We start from the raw sequence: 6,000 nt of genomic DNA, 5'->3' as shown, positions 1-6,000 counted from the left end.
TCTGCACAATCTTTGGAGAAAAGCATCAGTTGTAGCAGCCCGTCCACTTACACTTCTTTGCATGCACCGAGGATGGTGCAATCTTTAAGTGTGGGGAGGTCGATACTGACTTCCGTGGGCTAGTTATTTCCTTCTCAACACCAATGTTTAATTTTCTTTGTTAAATTAGTTGTTGCATTTGCATGTTTGATTGCATGTTTGTTTGATTTTGTGTATATTTTACCACTACTTAGTTGAAGTAATAATTTTTTTTCCAAGAAACTATTTTATAACATTTCACTAATTTGAATTAAAATTTTTGTTAAACTTGTTTGAAGAATTTTATTTTGGAACATGGTTTTAGAGCTAAGAACACACAACTTGTGAGTTTTTTAGCTTAATTGCATGGTTACATTACTTAACCATGATTTTTATTCTTGTGTGTTTCTTTTCTATAATTGCAATCTTTGGTTTGTTCCATTCTATATGTCCATTATTTAGTGTATGTTCATGCTTATATGTGATTGAGGCCATCATTTGATTATAGCTCACTTATTCCAAATAACCTACCATTTCATTTGCCTTCGTTTGCTACCTTGAGCCTCTTAACCCCTTTTTGTTCTTTATATTACCACATCACTAGCCTTAAGCGGGAAAACAAGTAATTACCCTATTTGAATCTTCGGTTAGCTTAAGATAGAGATTGTGTGTCAACTAAATATGGGGAAATGTGGGAACTATGGTTTATAAGAATGTGTTTTTGCTTATATTGACAAATATTGGAAATTTGGGTCCCTACTCATGTGAAATTAGAAAAATATATGCATTGATATATTATGCTTTCATTCATAAAAAAACAAAAAAAAAGAATAAATGAATAGGGGAATAAAATCACCCCAATGTTAAGTTCAATAATGTTCCTTCTGAACCTCTGCTTTCCTATTGCCTTCTTCCAATCATTCATACTTCTTTCCACGGCAAGCTTTATGTTGGGCATCACCGTTGTCAATGGCTACTTCCCGTCCTCTCAGTAAAACTGTTCCAAATGCACTGTCACCGCACGGCTAATCATCTGTCAGTTCTCAATCATGTTGGAATAGGATCCATTGATCCTTTTGCGTCTGTCACTACGCCCAACACTCGTGAGTTTGAAGCTCGTCACAGTCATCCCTTCCCAGATCCTACTCAGAATACCACAGACAAGGTTTAGACTTTCCGGATCTCAGGAATGTCTGCCAATAATTCTAGCCTATACCACGAAGGTTCTAATCTTAGATTAGAAACCCAAGAGATACACATTCAAGCTTGATTTCATGTAGAACGGAAGTGGTTATCAGGCACGCGATCATAGGTGAGAATGGTGATGAGTGTCACGGATCATCACATTCATTATGTTGAAGAATGAATGGATATCTTAGAACAGAAACAGGCTTGAGTTGAATAGAAAAACAATAGTACTTTGCATTAATTCATGAAGAACAGCAGAGCTCCACACCTTAATCTTTGGTGTGTAGAAACTCCACTGTTGAAAATACATAAGAACAAGGTTCAGGCATGGCCGTGAGGCCAGCCTCCCAAAAGCGTCTAAGATAGCATAAGGCTAATCAAAGATGAAAATACAATAGCAAAAGGTCCTATTTATAGAGAACTAGTAGCCTAGGGTTTACAGAAATGAGTAAATGATGCAGAAATCCACTTCCGAGGCCCAGTTGGTGTGCGCTTTGGCTAAGTATTGAAGCTTTCACGTGTAGAGGCTTTTCTTGGAGTTAAACGCCAGCTTTTGTGCCAGTTTGGGCGTTTAACTCCAGCTTTTATGCCAGTTCTGGCGTTTTGACGCCAGAAATTCTATGCTGACTTGGAACGCCGGTTTGGGCCATCAAATCTCGGGCAAAGTATGAACTATTATATATTGTTGGAAAGCCCACAATGTCTACTTTTCAACGTAATTAAGCACGCGCCAATTGAGCTTCTATAGCTCCAGAAAATCCACTTCGAGTGCAGAGAGGTCAGAATCCAACAGCATCTGCAGTCCTTTTTCAGCCTCTAAATCAGATTTTTGCTCAGGTCCCTCAATATCAGCCAGAAAATACCTGAAATCACAAAAAAACATACAAACTCATAGTAAAGTCTAGAAATGTGAATTTTATTTAACAACTAATAAAAATATAATAAAAACTAACTAAAATATATTAAAAACAATGCCAAAAAGCGTATAAGTTATCCGCTCATCACAACACCAAACTTAAATTGTTGCTTGTCCCCAAGCAACTGAAAATCAAATAGGATAAAAAGAATAGAATATACAATGAATTCCAAAAACATCTATGAAGATCAGTTTTAATCAGACGTGCGGGGCTATTAGCTTTCTGCTTCTAAACAGTTTTGGCATCTCACTTTATCCTTTTGAAGTTCAGAATGGTTGGCATCTATAGGAACTCAGAATTCAGATGGTGTTATTGATTCTCCTAGTTCAGTATGTTGATTCTTGAACACAGCTACTTTATGAGTCTTGGCCGTGACCCTAAGCATTTTGTTTTCCAGTATTACCACCGGATACATAAATGCCACAGACACATAACTGGGTGAACCTTTTCAGATTGTGACTCAGCTTTGCTAGAGTCCCCAATTAGAGGTGTCCAGAGCTCTTTAGCACACTCTTTTTGCTTTGGACCACGACTTTAACCGCTCAGTCTCAAGTTTTCACTTGACACCTTCACGCCACAAGCACATGCTTAAGGACAGCTTGGTTTAGCCGCTTAGGCCAGGATTTTATCCCTGTGGGCCCTCCTATCCACTGATGCTCAAAGCCTTGGATCCTTTTTTATTTCATCCTTGCCATTTGGTTTAAAGGGCTATTGGCTTTTTCTGCTTGCTTTTTCTTTTTCTTTCTTTTTTTTTTTTTTGCATTTTTTTTGCATATATTTTTTTCTGCAAGCCTTACTATTCACTGCTTTTTCTTGCTTCAAGAATTATTTTTATGATTTTTCAGATTATCAATAACATTTCTCCTTTTCCACCATTCTTTCAAGAGCTAACAATTTTAACATTCATAAACAACAATATTAAAAATATGCACTGCTCAAGCATTCATTCAGAAGAACAAAGAGTATTGCCACCACATCAAAACAATTAATCTGTTTTAAAATTCGAAATTCATGTACTTCTTTTTCTTTTTCAATTAAAAACATTTTTCATTTAAGAAAGGTGATGGATTCATATTCATAGCTTTAAGGCATAGACACTAAGACACTAATGATCATGTAATAAGACACAAACATAAATAAACATAAAGCATAATTTTCGAAAAACAGAAAAATAAGGAACAAGGAAATTAAAGAATGGGTCCACCTTAGTGATGGCGACTAGTTCTTCCTCTTAAAGATCTTATGGAGTGCTTGAGCTCCTCAATGTCTCTTCCTTGCCTTTGTTGCTCCTCTCTCATGACTCTTCGATCTTCTCTAATTTCATGAAGGAGGATGGAATGTTCTTGGTGCTCCACCCTTAGTTGTCCCATATTGGAACTTAATTCTCCTAGGGAGGTGTTAATTTGCCCCCAATAGTTTTGTGGAGGAAAATGCATCCCTTAAGGCATCTCAGGGATTTCATGATGAGGAATCTCCTAATGCTCTTGTCCATGAGTGGGATCTCTTATTTGCTCCATCCTTTTCTTAGTGATGGGCTTGTCCTCATTAATGAGGATGTCTTCCTCTATGTCAATTCCAGCTGAATTGCAGAGGTGACAAATGAGATTAGGGAAGGCTAACCTTACCAAAGTAGAAAACTTGTCCACCACCTTGTAGAGTTCTAGGGATATAACCTCATGAACTTCTACTTCCTCTCTAATCATGATGCTATGGATCATGATAGCTCGGTCTATAGTAACTTCAGACCAGTTGCTAATGGGAATGATTGAGCGTTGGATGAACTCCAACCATCCCCTAGCCACGGGCTTGAGGTCATGCCTTCTTAGTTGAACCGGCTTTCCTCTTGAATCTCTCTTCCATTGAGCGCCCTCTTCACAAATGTCTATGAGGACTTAGTCCAACCTTTGATCAAAGTTGACCCTTCTAGTGTAAGGGTGTGCATCTCCTTGTATCATTGGCAAGTTGAATGCCAACCTTACATTTTCCGGACTGAAATCTAATTATTTCCCCCAAACCATTGTAAGCCAATTCTTTGGATTCGGGTTCACACTTTGATCATGGTTCTTGGTGATCCATGCATTGGCATAGAACTCTTGAACCATTAAGATTCCAACTTGTTGAATGGGGTTGGTGAGAACTTCCCAACCTCTTCTTCGAATCTTATGTCGGATCTCCGGATATTCACCCTTTTTGAGCTTGAAAGGGACCTCGAAAATCACTTTCTTCTTGGCCACAACTTCATAGAAGTGGTCTTGATGTACCCTTGAGATGAATCTCTCCATCTCCCATGACTCGGAGGTGGAAGCTTTTGCCTTCCCTTTCCTCTTTCTAGAGGTTTCTCCGGCCTTTGGTGCCATAAATGGTTATGGAAAAACAAAAAGCAACGCTTTTACCACACCAAACTTTGAAGGTTTGCTCGTCCTCGAGCAAAAGAAGAATGAAGAGAGCGGAGGGAGAAGAAATAGAGAAGATGGAGGGGGTATGATTCGGCCATGTATGGGTGGGTTTGGGAGGGAAAGTGGTTTGAATTTGAATGGTGAGGTAGGTGGGGTTTATGATGGATGGATGTGGATTGGTGAAGGGTTTATGGAGAAGAGGGTAAGATTTGATAGGTGAGGGGTTTTTGGGGAAGAGGTATTGAGTTGATTGGTGAAGGGTATTTGGGGAAGAGTATTATGAAAATGTGTGAAGAAGAGAGAGAGTGAGTTAAGATTGGTGGGGATCCTGTGGGGTCCACAGATCCTGAGGTGTCAAGGATTTCTCATCCCTGCACCAATTAGGCGTGCAAAACACCTTCTGCTACCAATCCTGGCGTTAAACGCCAAGTTGCTTCTTGCCCTTTTCGGGCGTTAAACGCCAGTCTGGTGCCCATTTCTGGCGTTAAACGCCCAGATGGTGCCAGACTGGGAATTTAACGCCCATTCTGCTGCCCTTACTGGCGTTTAAACGCCAGTAGGCCTCTCCTCCAGGGTGTGCTATTTTTCATTCTATTTTTCAGTTTGTTCTTGCTTTTTCAATTGTTTTTGTGACTTCACATGATCATCAACCTATAGAAAACATAAAATAACAATGGAAAATAGAAATATAACATAGATAAGTAAAATTGGGTTGCCTCCCAACAAGCGCTTCTTTAATGTTAGTAGCTTAACAGTGGGCTCTCATGGAGCCTCACAGATACTCAGAGCATGATGATGGCCTCTCAACACCAAACTTAGAGTTTGGTTGTGGCCTCCCAACACCAAACTTAGAGTATGAATGTGGGGATTTTGTTTGACTCTGCATTGAGAGAAGCTTTTCATGCTTCCTCTCCATGGTTACAGAGGGAGACCCTTGAGCTTTAAACACAAGGGAGTCCTTATTCACTTGAAGGACAAATTCTCCTCTGTCAACATCAATCACAGCTCTTGCTGTGGCTAGGAAGGGTCTGCCAAGGATGATGGATTCATCCATACACTTCCCAGTGTCTAGGATTATGAAATCAGCAGGGATGTAGTGACCTTCAACCTTTACCAAGACATCTTCTACAAGTCCATAAGCCTGTTTTCTTGAATTGTCTGCCATCTCTAGTTAGATTCTTCCAGCTTGTACCTCAAGGATTCCTAGCTTCTCCGTTACAGAGAGAGGCATGAGGTTTATGCTTGACCCTAGGTCACACAGAGCCTTCTCAAAGGTCATGAAGCCTATGGTACAAGGTATTGAGAACTTTCCAGGATCCTGTCTCTTCAGAGGTAATTTCTGCCTAGTCAGGTCATCCAGTTCTTTGGGGAGCAAGGGGGGTTCATCCTCCCAAGTCTCATTACCAAATAGCTTGGCATTTAGCTTCATGATTGCTCCAAGGTACTTAGCAACTTGTTCTTCAGTAACATCTTCATCGTCT

Source organism: Arachis ipaensis, chromosome B7, assembly GCF_059453495.1.
Source record: "Arachis ipaensis isolate K30076 ecotype BB chromosome B7, ASM5945349v1, whole genome shotgun sequence".
NCBI classification, from domain to species: domain Eukaryota; kingdom Viridiplantae; phylum Streptophyta; class Magnoliopsida; order Fabales; family Fabaceae; genus Arachis; species Arachis ipaensis.
This window is presented reverse-complemented; position numbering follows the sequence as displayed.